Raw genomic sequence first — 19,531 nt, forward strand, 5'->3', positions numbered from 1 at the left:
ACCTCCCATGGTCATCGGTATGCATCTACGGGCTGCTTTGTGGGCTGGGTTTTCTTTTGAGGGATGTGGGGTGAGATAAACAAGGATAGGGAATTTTTCTAAGGGCAAATACGCTGGGAAGGCATTTAAGAATTTATTTGAACAACAGAAATCCCTCCTGGGAAATTGTTAAATTCCCCAGTGTAACTGAAGCCATGGTCTCTTTCTTCTTGAACTTGAAGGTGTGAAGCATTGCAGGATCTAGCTCCTTAATCTTTTGCTTCACTGGAGAAGTTCAAAGCATATATTACTTTAACAGCTCATTGTATGTCCTGATGGTAGGCAAAAATTAGCAAATATGACTATCTGTCATCCACCCATTCTCATGTGCACCCATCCACATGCTGACAGGGACACCAAATCACTGTTCTGTGAAACCATTTTTGTTCTACATTTCTACAGTAACTTGTACCACTTACGTAAGGACATGTTCTGTCACCTTTGCTATCCTGAGATGACACATTACTACAAGAGGAGCTCTGTTAAAACCGCAGTAGGTTATCCTCAATGACAGGACAGCAGCTATGGCCCGCAATGCTTTTAATCTATATCTGCTGTTTTTCAGATTGTTGTGGGTTTTTTTTCCTAAAGGAGGGAGGTAGTTTTATAGTTTAATTGCTAACCTGTACTCTTTCTGACACAAAAATCAAAAGAAGGTGTACTTCCAAAGAGAGTTTTGCCCGGCGGAGAAAAAGTGGACTAAAAAGTTGAGGAAGTTTCTCAAGACTCAACGCTTACTTACTTATTAAATAGGAGATGAAGAACTAAACAGTTACTACATTAGAAAGGTTAGTATAAAGGTGACAAGAATAAACTCAGTGAAGCAAAACTAGGCTACACATTTGCATTGCATCAGATGGCTCATTTTGGATACTGGGCTTACTGTTATTCCTAGATTAAGCGACGTCTGACTCCAGAGGCTGTGTGTATATAGCTTGCATGACACACACTTACATTTCTTCTTCCCTTCTCCATCTGCTAGTACTAGAGCTCAGTACTGCTGCTCTCTGTCTATTTAAAGGCTTTTTATTGCTGTTCATCACTAAAATCAAACTGGCAGTAGGAAAAAGCTTATTGGGCTCTGGTATCTCTTGCTTTGCTCTTCCAGGTCAAGCTCTGTGCAAGGTCGGGTGGATCGTCTCGTGCTTTCATAGATATTGTTTGTTTTATTTACCCTGACAGAGGGAACGTTTAATATCTGAACTACCATTTATAGGGAAAACCTGGGACTAATATAAAGTCTAATCCTGCAGGTACCTTAGCACTTCTAAATGTCATTAAAAGTCACTTCACAGGATAAGAGCTAAATATATATTCTAGCTGTCGAGCCCAGATTGCTGTGGGATGTGTATGAAACTGTGCATATGTAATGTCCTACGCGTAATATTAGGAGGTGAGTTATATTTATCAACAGAGGATGCTAGCCTCTTCTCTAGCTGTTCGATTATAGCCTAGTTCCAATTTTTATGAAGATGTGCTTCTTTTAGCCATTTTCACAGGCCCTACCCAGTCCTCTCTGTTCAGAGGCAGATGTGCCTCAGCGCAGCCTATTTTCCCTTGAATCCTCCTGTTAATCAGGAGCACAGTCTAACTGCATGGCTTATTTATTTGCTAAAAGGTTGCTCTGGATTTTATTTTGTCTTCAGAAGAAAATAATGATTGAAGTATAAATATTTCTGCCCGGATAAATGAAACCGTTTCAAGATTTAAAAATACAATAAACTTCAATAAGGAGAAAAGTGTCTTGGTATTTGTGATGGACTAAGCAAAAAAATGCCAAGACATCAGGGAACTTTTTGTTAATCAAAGGTGATGTTTGACTAGGGGATAGTGACAACAGCTCACCACGCCAACGTGGCATGATTAGAGCAATGACTAATGCATGTATTAACTCAGGAGAAGTTTCAAATGAAATATTTGCTATCTAATCCATTATATCTCTAGTCAATTTTCTGGGTCTTTCTTGAAGGCTAATGCATATTCAGTGCAATTATTGCCTACTCAAGATCATTTATGGGAGATCACTAATAACTAATTAGCCATCCTTCTCTCCATGAAGGCCATATAAGCTACTTCATTCATTAAGTGATATTGAAAATACTGAGTAAATGTTCCCATTGCCAATAATAGGGAGAAAAACAACCACACCGCAGCTTCGGTTTATACAGATTTCACCATGAAACTGCTCAGACCACAAAAGGAAAGAACTGCTTTTGTAATCTGAGATTGCATTAAGCTATGATTAAAAATTCATCCAACTTCTAATTGGAAATACTCTGAAATTAATGGTTAAATCCTTACAGCAATATATTAAAAGGTTACAACTGTCAATTTTTAATGAATTCATTTTAATTATTTTGATAAGGACATCGAACCAACCAGTTTTAAAGATGTACGTTTTAGTCTTCCAGGGTCTGGACATAACTTTTTTCACTTTCTTTATGCCTTGATCATTAATGTTGATGGGCCAGTCTGTATTTGCCTTTACAAAATGCTTTGAAGATGCTCTTTCCCCCCATCTTTTCTCCATGGCCTTTTATGACCGTGTTTTCCTTCACCTTTTTTCTTCTTTTCTTTTTCATTCCCAAACTTTTCTGTTCCTCAGGTGCAATTTTTAGACACTTGTTCTCCATTCGCCAGGCTTCTATCTAAGTATGTCCGAATTCAGGTCAATGCACTCAGTAAATTTACTGAAGCAGAATCTTTCGATTGTTATATCTTGTTTCAACTGAGCAAACAAATATTAAAATACATTTAAGTGGGACCGCTTGTTTCAGTAGAGTCCACTGTTGAGCTCATGGAGAATAGGTGACTGCTCCTTCAGTTCCATATATAATTCAGGTTTAAAGATATACGTACTTGTTTCTAACAGATTAAACATAATGTCAAAGACATGCATATAGAAAGGGTATAAAACACAGGTAAATTACCTGCTGAGAGGAGTATTTTTACTGCATCATTCATTCCCTTAGCACCTGACATTAATAAGTATCATTGCTGCACTACTTTATAGACAAGTTTTGCACCCTCCATACTGAATGCAATGTTATTACTAATAAATCTATAACTATCTAATAAATCTATAACTAGTAGATAATACCAATAAATATATATATATAACTAGTCTTACTAATAAGTCCATGAAAATAGCAACTGTTGCCTACGAGAGTGACTTGAGCCTAACACGAATTTTGCTGCTTGCTTGGAGACTAACATTCTGGAAACCCTCGGGGATGTCAATATTAAGTGAGATTTTTTCCCCAAATTTCTGCTGCTTTGCGGAGAACAACGCAGGCTGTAGAGGACGTGTGAAGGCAGAGGAGACGAGTGGGAGCGGCCGAGCACGGAGGCAGCAGTCGCTGGCTGCAGAGAGGCTGCACACCAGGGCAGGGTGTCCACACGCATAAAAATATTCAGAGAGCTCCTGTCCCATTGCCTGAAACCGTGCAGTTGCAGCAGGAATCGCTCCCGCCTGCAGTGGTTTGCAGCAGCACTTTAACCTTGTAGTGCTGCACAGGAACCTTCAGATTTTGCAGCTCTCCAACTTCTGCCTAGTGCTTTCGTCTACCAAAAACTGATGCCTCCGCTCGCACGGCTGCGCCGGAGCTCGCGGTCTTGTTCTGGGGCGGGATTTTTATATACATTTCTTTTGAATTTGTCCCAACAGGTTACAGCGGGTGCGTGGTGGGAGAGGAGGACACGCTATCCATCTCAGCTGTCCACAAGCTCAGCGTAACTATGTAAAATATAAATCGATGGTGTTGCATGTAACATGCTGGGCTTTGCAGGAGAATTTTACTGGGGTAAGATTAAACAATATTTTAGCTTTACATACTTCAGCTATCTTCCTGAATAATTAATTCACATTCAGCATTCAGGAATGCAATAAGCCATTTTTCAAAAATCGTCATCTTCAAGCATATTGCAAACTTCACCAGGTCACTTAATAGGAGAAAACAAGTTAAAATTCCCTATAAGCATATACTACAAGCTCTAATTTAACTATCAATAACAGCACTAACACTGGTCATGTTGCCGTCTCTGCTCCAATTATACTAGGAATAATAGTCCAACTACATTTGGAGTAATAGTTTGCTCTTGTCTGAATGAAAATCATCATTGATATATATATAACTCTCCCATGTATATTCAAAATAACCTATTTTCGGGCAACCGTTCCCAGGCTTGCAATGTGGTTGTGTGATGAGGAACTCCTTAAATGCTGTGCTCATGCAGAAACCGACCTATTTTTCTCATTTTTTAGCTCATATGTACTTTGGAAATTATTTTATAGCCTATTTAATAAACAGTTAAGAAGCATAAGCAGTAGCATTTGAAATAAATAGCTCATCCTAGCTAAAATATTTTTCGGACTATTAATGAGGTATGCAAGATACAAAGGTTTGCTGTGCTATGAATATCGATAAGTTCTTACAATAAGAGTGTATATTTGTCAAGTAGCTCTCTAAATTTCTCCTGAATTTTCATTTTAAGACAATTAACTCTGAATAATGGTGTCTTACTGAGTGGTCTTTCAAACTTTCCAAATTTCAAATCGTATAAAACTAATTTTTGGTTATTGATAGTCTCGTTTCCTGAGCTGTTTACACACACAGCTCTGACAGCGCTATCCTAAATCCCTGATGTGCCTTGAAAACCGCATCGATAAGCTCCACTGGCGCCGGGGAGGGCTGGCTGTGCAAGAAGCGCTTTGCAAAGCAAAGACTATACTAAGAAGCTTAAGTGTTCCGTGTCGAGGATGGTGTATAGAAATCTATCCATTGTTATATTAACATCTATAAATAAAATAGTTATTTTTATTGATTCTATAAACCCTAGGAACCTAAGTTACAAATTCTAATTTTAATGGCATTATATGTGTTCACTGTTTTATTAACATGCGACGTTGTCTCCGTTTTACAGGATGTAGGATATACTAAAAATCTGAATAGGCTCAAAATGATCGAAAGAAAAAAATCCGCTGAAGAAAATCCTTGGAGAGAAAGATGTGGCAGATAGGCAGATCCCATCTCAGCTTCAGGAAATTCTTGAAGGACAAAGAGCTGCTGGCTGGGAAGGTGTGCTAGGAAACATCGCCCTGCTCTTGCCCTTTTCTTGTGCTCTTCTCTAAATATTGGCTAAGGGCAATGCTGGAGGACACTGGACACATGTTCGGTTTGAGCCAGCCCAGCCTTTTTTATGTTTATATATTATTTTCTTATGTGAGTTTTTTGTAAAAATCTCTAAGAGAATCTTATCTATTTTTCTTTATTGCAACGCTGTCACTTTTCTGCATCCGACTGTGGGGGGAAATAGCGAACATCTGAGCGCTGGTGAGGCTTCCCCAAGTCAGCCGGCTGCTGGCAGCCGAGGGCAGGAGACCCCGTGGTGCTCGTGCGGACGTCTCCTCGGCACGTGCGGACGTCTCCTCCGCAGAAACGCAGCCCAGTCCCGCTGCAGTGGGGACCAGCCCTGGTACGAGTGGGAGAAGGCAATGAGCAGGTTTACCGTAAATAATGCGGAATTGAAAACGATTTATTTAGGGTATATTCAAAGTGATATCAAAAAAAATCCCACAAGGCCACAATTGGACGACAACATATTATGGCCAGTAACACTTTAAATAAATGTTATTCGCCAGACTGTGCTGCAGAACCGCGTGCGGCAGCACAGCCGGTTCCGGCTCCCGCGGTGGGGCTGTCGGCGATGCACGCTCACTCCTTCGGCGATCAAAGTTGCAGGAATGAGCTGTATTTTCCTCAGCAGATCAATTTTTATAACTTTAAAACAATGAAAGGAGCAGTAATGTATTATAAATTCAAATCACCCAGCGTGATCTTAACTGTGCAGATGCAAAGGTCATTAAATAATGTCATTCTTAGCCGTATGCCGTGGGGAGGTATCCATCACATATCGTTTAGTATTCTGATGGAAGTAAAAATGATTAATTCTTACTGTGCCTTGTATGATTCACTTATTAATGCTTCTTGCAGGACAATCTGCGCTTGATTATTTGGCTAATGCATACTGAAACTAAGCTTTGTGTTTTGCTTTGAAGATAAATTAGTAGCATGCATTAGCTTGAGCCAGGAAAATATTTGAGATGTAAAAATCAGTTATGAGCTGACTATTTAGGTTTTTATTCTTTTCTGTGAAGCAGGTGTACTCAATATCCCAAGTAATAAAATAAGTGCTGAATAGCATGGGTAAAGAAAGAAACTAGATGCTAAAGTGGGTCATAACTAATCAGGATATCGATGAAGGCCCCAAATGCCCTGTCGCAACGATCACACGGTATCCGTCTAGCAAAGACCAAGCTTGGAAGCTAAAGCCGTATGGAAAAACCAAACTAACCTCCAGCAGGACTAAAAAATTATCTAGAGAATATGTTTAGGCCATTCATAGTTTTTTTAAAAAGGAAAATACTGAAGAACCCTTTTAGCGACAGACATCAAGGTTTTCTCCTCGCCTTTTTAGCCCAAAGAGTAACTCCGCGATGAAGCTTAGGCATCCAGGCTACCTATAGCTCAATATTGTAACGAGCAGGGTAAACGGGGTCACAGAATTTCTGCACAAATCACGCGGACGCTTCCACAAAGACCGTTCCTACACATTTATTAAATTTATGCCTCCAGATTTAGCATTGCAAGAGGTGGGGGCCAACTCTTTGTACCGCAGAGGAGGATTCGGCAGGCATGCTTCAGCGGAGCACCTCCTGCAAGGTGGACGGCACACCCGGATCGATTCTGCTGCAGCCCAGACGGCTTGGAAAGGAAATTGGGAATGTGCAGATTCAATTATTCCTTCGTTGCTTGCCAGAAAATGGCTCCCATGTTCCTGCGCTGATGCAGTCATAATCAGGATGTGTTTCGTTTTGCTTATTTCTAAGCCACGCGCATAACTAAATAGATGCACAATTCTGTCTAAAGCATTTTAATAAAAGCAAATGGGCAATAAAATCCTTCTAACAGGTAATTGCAAGCAGCCCAGTGAAATAATAGCAAGGCAGGAAGCAAAATAAGCAGCTTCTGACAATAAGGCAGAAATGTTTGCCTAGATGTAAAGTGAAAGCATGTAGGACTAGCAATGCTGAAGTCACCGTTTTGACTCTGAATGTTAATGTTCATTATGAGCATGTATCTTAGGTTGTATTTTTCTAGCAGATAGGAGTCCTTTGATAGTATTAAAGATATTTTTTTATTCTGAGCTTGAGTACCCTAAAGTAGTAGATGCAGCAGCCTGGAAATATGTTGCAATTAGGCCACCTGTATGGTGCAAGTCATTTACAGAAACAATGTTTTTTACACTTCATTAATGTTCAGGTAGTTTGTGGCAAAACGATCTTAATTAAAATTCTCTTGGACAATTACCCTGCAACACAGAAATACACGTGAAAACTTTATTTGGAGCAAGTACAATCAGAAATGAATTTAAATTAGTCAGAAACAGATGATCCATTTGGATTTTCTGGATGTTACTAATATTTTTAATTGGAAAACCTGGTTGTTCCCACTCCCACTCCCAAGGGAATATCCATGTTCTTTGAGGTCTCCTCTCATCAAAAACATTATTTTTTTCCCTTGAAAAAAAATAAGTCAACTTTTCCGTGGAATTGGAAACAATTTATTTAGGGTATATTCAAAGTTCTCTCAGAAATGTCAGATTGCCGTAACGGGAAGCCAGCTTGTCATGACGGATAACACAGAGAAGAAAATGTACATTAAAGCTAAAACTGATTGGAAAAAAAAAGCAGAATCACATTTGTATGAACTCAAAAAAAGGCATCTTTAGATATTGGCTACATTAACCTGTCTCAAATCAACATGCAAATGTCTCTAGCTCACTTAAAACACAGCCCAGTGTTTGCAATTATACGAGGACTATTGGACCCCAGGTTGAGCTCAGCGTCTCAGCACCCCTACGTGGTGCCACATGCACGCAAAGAAGAGGCAGGAACCAACACATTCAGGCAGGACCATCTCCTAAGCAGCTTCTGCTCAGCTGAATGTCAGCTCTGCAAGCAGGGTATTTCACCAGCTACCTGGACAGGCCTAGCACACACGTAGTTATGTAACACCGTACAGCTAATATTTTTTGTGTGCTTGAACAGTTAAAGTGAACCTACGAGGTCTACAGGATTATTAGTTTACAGCCTTTGACTGTTAAGATCTCATGATGCTTGTAAAAAACTTGTTTTGAGTGAACTCAGTTGGCTTTTATGGGGCCACGGGTTGCCTTATCTGAGGAATCCTGCTAATTCTGTAAGTGATTTTAGGTGGTAGTAACTGTAAGGTGATAACAAATCTAGATACTTTGCAATTGGCAAGCTATTGCCAGGTGAAGCAGTGCGTGCGTCAAGAATCAGCCTAATTTTAACACTGCATAAAGTGATTCACTACTTTTTAAACACATGCCCTTTTCAGCTTAAAGCCTGAGAAGCAGCTTGGCTGATGTCAGGACTAGGATCATGGGGTCTGCTGAGGTATGCTGCCAGTTTTAGGCCTTCTTTGAGATTTAATTTGTTTCTGAGTTAAATGCTGCTTTTCAGAGTAATTAAGTACTGTGAGCTCCATACTGTTTTAGTTAAAAATCTATTTATAAAAACAAGGAGCACCTTAAATTTAGTACTGATTGTTGAACTACGGTGAAGACTTTCATAATGCAGCTTTTGGGAGCATAGTGAGGGTTTTTCTGAGCTCTGAGCTAAATTTTTAATCCATAAGAACGATAATATTTTGGTTTTAGTTCTTATATTTATGTTGTAATATAAGTTACTGAAACATTAAGGGAAGAAAGACAGCTTTAAGTGAATAAATATATGATCTCATATGAATATAACTGAATCAAAATTTTAGTGTTTCTTGGTGTTTCATATTTTCAGCTTCCAGTTTTGAAATTATATGGCCCTTCTGTCAAGCTTGGCATACCATGCTTCTTCCCCATGAGATTTATCTTTGACTTCCACTTCAAAGTTGTCAAATTCTTTTATATTTCTTTAGCACTTTACCCAAATCCTGATTACACCATTAGTGAAGCAATGAATATGATGCTCCCTTTGTTTTTAATCAGTATTTTTCAATCCCAAGCCTTCAAACCAAAAAAATAATCTTTTTGCTGGACTATCATTCTAATCAATATATTAAGCTCTGTGTCAGTAAACATATATTTTCACAGCTATGCTGCATAATCACTATTGTCAGCTGCTTTGGAGAAAAATCAAAATGATGTCCCTCCAGATAAAACAAATCAGCAGTGCTTCAAAACCAGAATTTGTTGAATTTCTACCAGCAAGTTGCCTCATGCATCTCTTGAAATACTTCCCATTCCTTAAATCAAATATTAGCAGAAGACCAAGTTATGTCAGCCCCAGCAAACCCCTCAGATAAAATAAAAAGCCTAGTTATTGGCAGAACCTTCACAGTGCCTGAAAGAGAAATATTGTGGCTGAGGTTATTCAAAGGGGACTGTAGGAGGAAGCAGCTGGATACATCCTGCTCTGAAATCACCACGTGCAACTCATAGTACCTTTAATAACATTGCTTCGTCTTTACAGGTTCCTCTGCTAGACAGAGACAGTCTAAAGCAACGTAAACCCACGAGTGGCCTGTGGACCCTCTCTGTGCATTTGCCAGCTGCTGTGACCAGGTGATTCGGGGGCGATTGCAGATCCCGGCATCCTGCCAGCGAACCCAACGTCTGCGGCAGGAGCTGCGGAGAAGCAGCTGGGCCAGCTGAGGTCTGGCCTTGGACACTGCACTTTAAATAAACTATCACAGATGCTTGAAGCACCTTAGATGTAGCAGCTCAGCTTTTTGCAGGTTAACTTATAGGAAGCCATGCTGACATGCCTAATGCCCCTGCAGTTCTCACTTTGGCCCAAAACATTAATAACTGGTGTGGCCGGATGATTCAGAGCCTGGCTAACCATGCATGGTCACACAAAATAACGTTTTCTGTGCTTACTCCTTACCGCAACCTAAGTCTGAATCACTAGAGCTGCTGCGGCCATCTGATTTTATCAACATGCAGAGAGTATCTTGTACTATAGGCAGTGCTTATCTGAAAAAAACAAAAAATTGCTGTGTAAAAAATACATTGTATGCCATATTTTAATACTCTGTACATTCATAAAAAGAAATCTTGAATTGCTTAGAGTTGCTGTAAATGTTTTAAAGTAAAAATATACTTAGCCTGAGTTTTTACAGATATCTAATAGTCATAAATTATGTACATGGGCAGATAACATGGATTTTTTAGGTGTGAAAGCTTCATTTCCACAGCTCAGCATGTCAGCCTTTTGTTGACTTGGCTGAGCATTAACCCCTTTTGCTGCCATAATGTTCTGTAAAGTTATGCTATGCTTGCTGTCATAACTAAGTAATATTCCATCAGCCATTTGCCCATCAGTACAGCACATCTACATCTACATTTTCTTCCCTCCCATTAGTACTTTTGGAATTAATTTTTCCAAAGATATGTTACTTGGCAACGTTTGACGTTCAATCTCATTTGCGTTTCTAATGTCTCTAGTTTGCTCCTTGCTATATTTCTGCTCTCTTAGTTTCATCTGTGTGACATTTGCTGTTTGTTCCTTTTTCCCATATCATTAATGAAGTTACTAGAACTGGAAATAATTTAGCTCTCTCGGGTACGATATTGGAGTAGCTGTGTTTGCGATAGGTACATACGTGACGTCTTCTCTCTGTTGGTGCTCAGGGAAGGTAAGGTTCTTGCAGCAAAGAGCCTTGAGAGAAACCTTCTGTAACTCATGGGCTGATTTTTGGAGCAGAGAAACAAGCAGTTTGGTCCCAGTTGTCCGTGCGTATTTATAGTTAATAGTGTGAATACTGTCTCAAGTATCCGAGGTGTTAGAAAAAAATCTGTTCCCCTGATTTCTGCACATTGCTATGTGTAATTGCATTCCTTCCTTAGTGTATGTTTTGCATATCCTTCTGGAGGAAGGATCCTACATCCAGTTGTTGTAAGATATTCTTATTATCAGTACAGAGTAATACCAGCATCAGCAAAAAGGGACATGAAAGTCTCCATACCTCACACCTGATCCTTAATAGAAGGAGACTTAATTATAAGCTAATAGCGTAACATCAAAATATCACGGAACAGGACTTTCAGCAACAGACCACAAGCACTTAAGCGCAAGTTCCTAAATCATCTCTCTCCAATACACACTAATGAGGAAAGCCCATCAGCCGGTGGAATTTTGATGTCCTACTTGACATTTCTCAGCTTGGAAGGGCACTTCCCTCCGGGCCCGGCTAGAGGCCTACGGGCACATGGAGCAAAGCACCGCGATACCTTTAGTATTCATGGCTAACCTCTATGAACGCTGTTTTAGCTACCAGGTTGCTTACTGTATTACGATACAGAACTGTGTTATCCCACAGGGTCTGCAGAGTCAGAAAACACCTGCTGAGGATCTTGATGGCAATACAGCGTCACACCTCCTGGGAGGTGGAAAGCGTAATAGGTCTGTATCCTTCGAAGGCTAGACACAAGCTGTGCTCTTGCTTTATACAACTGGCCAAAATGCTGGAATCTGGGAGATAAGAATGAGAACTGGAAATAGGGTCACAAGAGAAAAGGCTGAATGTAACGGGCAACCTGTTGAACTGCCTGGATGGATAGGAGGAATCGGCAACTTTGCAAAGCACTGAAACCATGGCTTAAACTTTTGCACAGAAAGTTGTGATTACAGTGAAAAATATGAAATAGTTATCTCTATAACCTAAGTATAAGATAACTCGTTAAATTATAACTAAGATAGTTAAGGCTAAACAAGATAAGAGGAAAAGGTTCCTGCGCTGTAGATCAAAAATATATGCAGTGCACTTCAGGAAGTAGCTAAAGCTATTTAAAGCAATCTTAAGTGCAAGAAAGTTGCTCTCTCTCTCGTTAGTTGCCCTGAGTTCTACTGGATAACCATGATTAATTTTTAAGAAAGATAAATCCAGATAAGATATACTGATTTATTTATCTCAGCAACTCAAAAGCCTAAAAACAAAGCCAGGAAACTCTGTAAAGATATAAAAACAATAGCAGCAATTAGACTGATTTGTTATTATAAGAAATCTAATGCATGTTCTGTATGAAGAAAAGGAAACAAAATCAAAAGTAATAGTATTTTCATTTTGAAGTGCCATAAATGCAAAGAAAAAGTGGCATATAAAATTTGAATCACAGCATTCTTACGAAAGTGTAGAAAAACAACTTCTTGCAGTGCTCTGCTGTGCATTACATAGGATGGCTCATTACATCTCTCGGTTTGATTCAGGTACTTGCCAGACACAGTTGTTAAAACGCTACTTTTTGTTGCTGCTGTTTAGGCTTTGATTTTAATTCCAGCTGCTGTTCTGGAAGCACCACTCCGATCAGCCTGGGAGGACGGATCTTCCCCTTCCTTCAGGAGGAACTATGGCTCCAGCACCAGTATCATTTTAAGTCTTTGGCCAAGAGGATCAGCTGCACTTTTACTTCTTCATCAGGCTTATTTTTATATTGGCTGCTGGCTAAAAAAAGCTAAGAGAAAACCAGTTCTTCCTCTGTCTGTCTCTGTCTTTCACATACGGATACAGCCATTCTCTCTGATCAGCATTTGTGAGTGGGTGATGGATACAAGAGGTAGATTAAAGTGACAGCCTGTAACTTTGTGCCCTACATATCTTGCCTCTGTTCTCATTTGCCAGGCATTTAACTAGGTTCAGGGTGAAGCTCCCACTACAGAAATGAGACTTGTGGATAAATCTGCTTCGTGTACACAGCGGTTTGTGCAGTTCTGAACCCAGCCCTGCTGATGCCCCCGGAGCTGGAGTTTACTTGCAAATGTTTGTGTCAGTTTTCCACCCGTTCCTGGATACTATGCAATTTAATTTAACAGCCTATGGCCAAGAGACACCTTAACCACAGAAAATCTACCTATCTAATTTGCCTCATATCTGTTTCCTATCTGATGTTTCCCTAGTTTTGGGCTCCTGTCCACTTTGCACCCACGTGCCAAGGATGAGATCCTTGGGATGGGCCACCTCTGCCCCAGGCCAACGAGGGAAACCCCAATGCTCTGAGCTTATAACTCATCGCTCTGGGGACCCGGATCACTGGGCTTGCCTTGGAGAGCAGCTGCTCTGGCGTTTCGAGTCGGCCAGTATTGCAGTACCCAGGTCGGCACATGAGCCTTATTTTCATATTCCAATTATGGCAGTAATGAAGATTCACCTAAACTACCTTTATCTTTAGTTAATGAACTCTTGAATCTGGTTTATTGACTTGAATCAGTTTATTAACAGACCAAGAAAGCACATGGATATTGGAAAAGATTAACGTGTTTTGGGGGAGGATTTTCCAGCGTGCAGCAAGGTCTGCGCTGCTGCTAGAGCGGGCTGGCAATTTAAAGCTACCTTGGACACGTCTGTGATACTTAGCAATCAGAGCAGTGAATACAGTGAAGACATGCTATTAGATACTTACTTTTCAGGTTTTACCAGGTTTGAAAGCTAAATACAGTGGATTTAAGAGGAAAATGGCCTTCTGGAGTGCTAGGAATTAAGCACTTGTGTTGAATTAGTTAAAAGCAAGGGATCTTCGCCACTGCTTTACGTCTTTAGCCTAATACCATCTTAAAGTAAACCATGTTTAAAATGCTACTGAATGAAGCTACTAATGTTTATATCTATCTTGCACAAGCATAAATTATCTTTCAATGCTAAGGATAATGAAGTAGCAATCCATGAATTATAAACAGGAGGGGAATGGAAACCTATTTTCACTGTGTATATTTATTCAGCCTGTATTACTGTTGCATCTGAGTATCTCCCAAAGTATGGACGTACCCTCACAATGTCTCTCCCAGCTAGGTTGTGTTTTTGCTACCATACAGATGGGACCTAAGATATCATAAGGTTAAATGACTTCCTGACATGACACAAGCAGTCTGGAGCAAAACCAAGAGCTGAACTGAACGCATTTGTGTCTCAATACAGTGCCTCTGTCACAAAATGATCCTGTAAAATAACTTCACCAGGGACCCATGAAAGTCGAGGCGCAGGAAAAGAGATTAATACATCAGTGGAAGAAATACCAAATGCTTTTTGTTGAATTTATCAGCGTATGGAAAACCAGACGGAGAAATCAGCCAGACCAGTGTATGAGTGTGTCTTTTCATCTGCTCCTTTGCTACTCTATCATTCCCACAGCTTGCTGAGGTCCTAAGGCAAACACAGACCAAATCCTGTGCTCACCTGCCCCATCCGGTAATTGAAACTGCAAACAGGCAATACTCCATTAGCAAGAGCACACCCAGGACTGCATCTACATTCCTGCGTGCCCACGGCTGAATGTTAGTCTATAGAAACAAGTATCTGGATCACATACTAAAGCTGCTGCCACGGCTGTTTGCCAGCATTTCCACTTGTATATTTGGACTACAGCTTTGCTAGGCAAGCGAAAATGCCGTACATTGAAAGCCACGATGGAAATCCTAGCCAAGATACCATATCTATTATATATGTAAACATTGGCATTTGAGTGACCCTTTGAACTAATACCACTTCAAGGAAGTCACGTGGTAAATACTACCAAATTAAGATATTGATAGTTTTTCAGCCTTGTGCTGGTGTGATTTACCCTTAGGTGCTCAAGGTAAGGAAGTATTAACCCGTGAAGTGCAACTGGGATGAAGGTAGGAAATCTGTTTTCACTGTTAATATTCACACCGCTTGTATTTTTGCTATTTCAAAGTTAAAATTATGATTAAAAATAGAAAACATAGATGGGTGATTTTCTTTGTGTCAAAGGAAGGAACTTTTACCAAAAGCAAAAAGTTGTAAATTCATAGTTCACTGGAAGAGGATCTATCAATTATCTTATTTTTAATTTCAGTGTGTGAGATAATGGGATCTTTAAGTGCCTTACAGCCATTTTAAGAATTTCTATTACATCTTCTACATAACTTGATGCATCCATTTAGAGAAAATGGAGCATAACACACATCTTCAAGGTTTTTGCTTTCTAAAGCATAACTGCAACTATTGGAAGTGCAGGATTCATTCCAGTAAGATGTGTTAGAGGTGCAAAATAAGGGTCTACCTACATATTGAACCTCAGCTACTTAAGATGGTCTTATATGAGTATATACCGTATATATGAGTATTTATTTAAATCATGCTGGTCTAGCCACATGACTTGCACGAAAGCAGCAGCTTGTCAGTAGGGTACGGAAAGCAGCAATTCTGGCAGCCACAGCAGGGTTGTCTTTGGAAAGCAGCGAGGAGAGACCCATCAGATCCACACACATATCACCTAAGGCAGATTTTATTGCGGCAAGAACTTGGCAGATGCAATGCAGCCTCTGACCTACCCGTGTGTGGTGGAGATGAGGGCTCTACCTCGCTTAGTCCTGCTCAGCGCTATTGTAAAAAACTGGCTTTCATGGCCTGACCTTGGGGGAATAAATTTGACTTTTAGATGACAATTTAGAGTGGCGGGGCTTCAGTTACAGGACACATTAGATATACAAACTACCATTACAACAGTTCTGCCAGTGATTTATTTTCAAGCAATTCTTTCCTCTTGCTCCATCTTTCATTAAATACAGTTCAGCTGTTCGCCTAAATCAGGCAGTCTGTCTTTCCCTTAGAGGCTATTTTCAGGCTCCTGTTGACACAGGAGGCCAGATCCACTCCCAGATCTCACAGCCTTGTCAGCTGGGTTTCAGCCTGCGAAGCAGGCGCCGCGCTGTCCGTCAGTCCCTGGCACGACGTGGGGCTTCAGGAGGGGCTGCGCGAGCAGAGGCAGGAGCTGGCCCGGGGCTGCCGGCAGCAGATGGGGAAACTGTGGCTGCGGGGTGGCCGGATCCAGCTCGGGGCATGCTGAGCGGTGGGGGACAGGCCTGCAGGGAAGGCCGGCAGTGGCAGATGGACAGAAAGGTGGGGAAAGAGAAGCAGTGCTGAGCTGGGGCACCGTGCCTGGAGCCAGGACCGAAACATGCAGTCAGGAGGCGAATTAGGCTCTAAAAGAGGGACAGAGGACGAGGACAAGCACGAACTATAAAGTACAGACATAACTGAAAAATCAATGGCCATCACGCTGACTGGGGCCGTGTTGCACAGGCCAGACTGGAGCAGTTATCAGCGTTAATAATCAGGATTTTGCTTTTTGTAGATGCCGATGCCTCTCACCTGGGTGCCAGATGAGTGAGGTGCAGCTGCGGAAACCGGGATCCTGCACTGAGCCAAGGAGCAGCGTGGGCCACAGCGCGGCAAGGCCGACCATGCAGGCATGTTCGGAGGCAAAGTGCTGTCACTTTGACAAGGGCAGAGTGGGAGCCCAATACAGACAATTGTAAATAAGTTATGATACCGGCCTTTTAGCTACAAAACGAACTTTAGAATGTGTCTGTGTGGCACAGCAGAGATACCCAAGCTGGCTTGGAGCCAGGAAAAGTATAGCCACCCTGGAAGAAGTCAATCAATCCAGTTCTTTGCAGGAGGGTTAATTAGCCCAATGAGGGCTAACGTTTGCTCCATCCCCACGCTTGCTCAGTCGGAGCTAGCTCCGGGATCTGTGCACGGGGTTGCAGTGTGATGGATGGGTATCATTGCATTGGAGCAGCCAAACGCGCAATGTGCACAAAAGTCAGAAGGGCTCGAGCGACTGAATCGAAGGGCAGACAACCTCATCTGAAACCTCTGCGAGGTCAGTCTCCCTGCGCATGCTGTATATCCTGTGAACACCAGCCCTGGCATCGGACCTGTGGACCGAAAAGAACGGCCTACGGACCTCCTTTAGCCTGGCACATTGCAGGCCTCGCCTTACTGCGTAACCACGTGAAGGTTTATCACACCAGTTGGTTCATTTTAATTTAAAGAAATATGAATTGTAAAGATACATGTCTATTCTTCAGTGCAGATCTCTGATTTTGATTCAGTTTTGCTTCTGCAAAGAGCTTTCCAGTGGCACTGCCCATGTGGAGCAGTCGCTGTCCTTGTTCCTGTAGGAAGACAGGATGCGGCCACCTCTCCTTCCCATCCGGCCCCCTCTGAGCCCCCGCTGGTAACCTGGGCTTCATGTTATGCTGCACTTCCTCAGTAGGAACCGATGGCCTAGGGGCATTTGCAGGCACATTACAGCTACCTTCGGTGAGGATGCTCTAAAGTTAATAAACCCACATAGAGAAAAACCATATGTAATTGTAAGTGGTGTTTCCTTGCTTTATACAAAGGTTTAAAATTAGAAAAAAACAGAGAGCTATCACAGAGTTCATAGTATTATTTCCTTTCAAACCACACTACTATTCATTATGAAAAATTAATTATTTTTTATATTTCACTCAGTCTTCATAATAAACCTTGTTCACCCTAATTTTGGAAAATTGTGATTATGCTGCTCTGCTATTTAAGTGTGGTCTCATTTTACTACTTTTTATTAAAACAAAGTTTGGGGTTTTTTTTCAAAGGTTGGTATAATAGCAAGAAGATTATATATTTCCTTGTGGTTTTATTTCAAGATTTTAAGCCATATTATGCTAAAAGTCACTGATCCGATATTTCTTGCAGTTAATGTGGTTCTCCTAACCATACTAAAAATTTCAAAACACAGCCTTTACAGTCTCCACATAAAGGAGGACCATGCAGAAAAGAAAAGCTTACTCTTGACACACTGAGACAAGGACTAAGCATTTCAATTGCTTGATCTTCCGCAGTTTTCTTTTAACCCTGGGCAGGTGAACCTGGGCAAACCTACAATTTAGAACCCACATTTTAACATATTTTCTAAAGAGCTCAGACTTTGGTTTGGCAAAGTTGTATCACAGTGCTTTCAAACAATGAACAACTTGTTTCAATAAGAACAGAAAAGGACCCGCACTTCTAAAAATTTGGCCATGTACATCTGCAGTACAGGGATAACAGTGCTATCCTTTCTGCCCCCTCTCTAGCCCACCGTTTCAATGTGTGGCTTTTATGTTTGTCTCTTACTATTATGAGTACAGAAGCTTGCAAAATGGGGCTCTTATACCAGATAAAATTTTGTTATTGAAATACTGTGCAATTTGTACATGTTTGGAATTAAAAATAATTTTGAATCAATTTAAAAATTCTGATCATCAGTTGAAATTCAAATAATGTATTAAATAAGATTAGGAAAGATAACTATGTACTTGGTCCATAATGTAGCTTTTTAATGTATTTATCATCAGGTCACAAGAGAAAAAAAATGGTAACGAGCAGGCTTCATTATCAGTGAAATTCTGTATGTGGTTTTCGGAACGTTTATTAATTACAGTTGCATAAACTGTTCACTAGAAGCTAACATGCAGTGTTTCTTCCTGTGACGTTTGAAAAAATCAGAAACTGAATCCCAATAACAGATGTTTCCTCTAAAACAAACAGCTGTTTGGCACAACTTTAGTATACATATCCATATATTACGTATAATAAATATACACATTTGTGCACAACAGTCTGACTCTTCCAATTAGCCACTCAGGTGAATAATTGTGTTGTCCTCATTGGGATTGTAATGGGGCTACCATATGAATATCCAGCTGCTTCCATTGCTTTTAAGGAAAGAAGCACAAATCTTCACCCTTAGCTCCCACTTTTACACCAGATTTCTAAAAGGGGTTTAGTATCCAGTGTGGTGAATATTATATACCCATTTACTACCCATTTAACCTGGTGCACCGAGGGATACTAAAGCATTTGATGAAAGTAACCCCCCATATACAGCTCCTGGAAAGCCCTCTTAAAGATTCCCAGGATGTTGCATGAGAAATCTGGTTTTCTCACCAAGAAGCTGAACTATGCTTTAGCTTAAGTTTGGGTGCTGAAAACATGTAAAAAATTAGTTGTCTTTTGAGCTGCATACCTGCATATGTGACAGGATTGCGTTCTGTGGTGATGTCCTAGTGACAGCAGGGGCATGGTGAAGAAAGGACGTGGCAGTGCCGCCTTCCTTTGTCCCAGAAAGTCTAACGAAATAAAGGGCAGAAGCACTGTCTTTTCCTCCCTCATTATTGTCCAAATAATGAGCATATTGGCTCTGGTGCTAAGCTAATATAGCTCTCAGAATAACTTCAAATAAAAGAAAAAGTGTAGGCAGCAAAGTGAAGGAGGGTGAAAATTGAGTTATGAGGACAATATGTTTATACCTTGCTGCAATCCCTATGTAAAGTAGCGTCATGAGAGAGATTCTGCTTCCTGCTAAATTACATAAAAGTCAAGAGCCTCATTTGGTTCTTATTATTGTTCAGTTAACTGTTAATTAAAGAAAGAAACCAGCATCACAAAAAGTTTCCTGATGTTTTTTCTTCTTTACTTTCAAGAAAGGAGATCTATTGCACAAGAGAGAGTATGGTCATTTCAAGACAGACTTTCCTTTTAAAAAGAGATGACCCCAGAAGCAGGACTGTAACAAATCTACTCCATCCCATCCCATTTAGATATTATTACCCCAGTTACCGGTGCAATTCTGCACTGCA

Source organism: Dromaius novaehollandiae, chromosome 9 (genome assembly GCF_036370855.1).
Source record: "Dromaius novaehollandiae isolate bDroNov1 chromosome 9, bDroNov1.hap1, whole genome shotgun sequence".
NCBI classification, from domain to species: Eukaryota; Metazoa; Chordata; class Aves; order Casuariiformes; family Dromaiidae; genus Dromaius; species Dromaius novaehollandiae.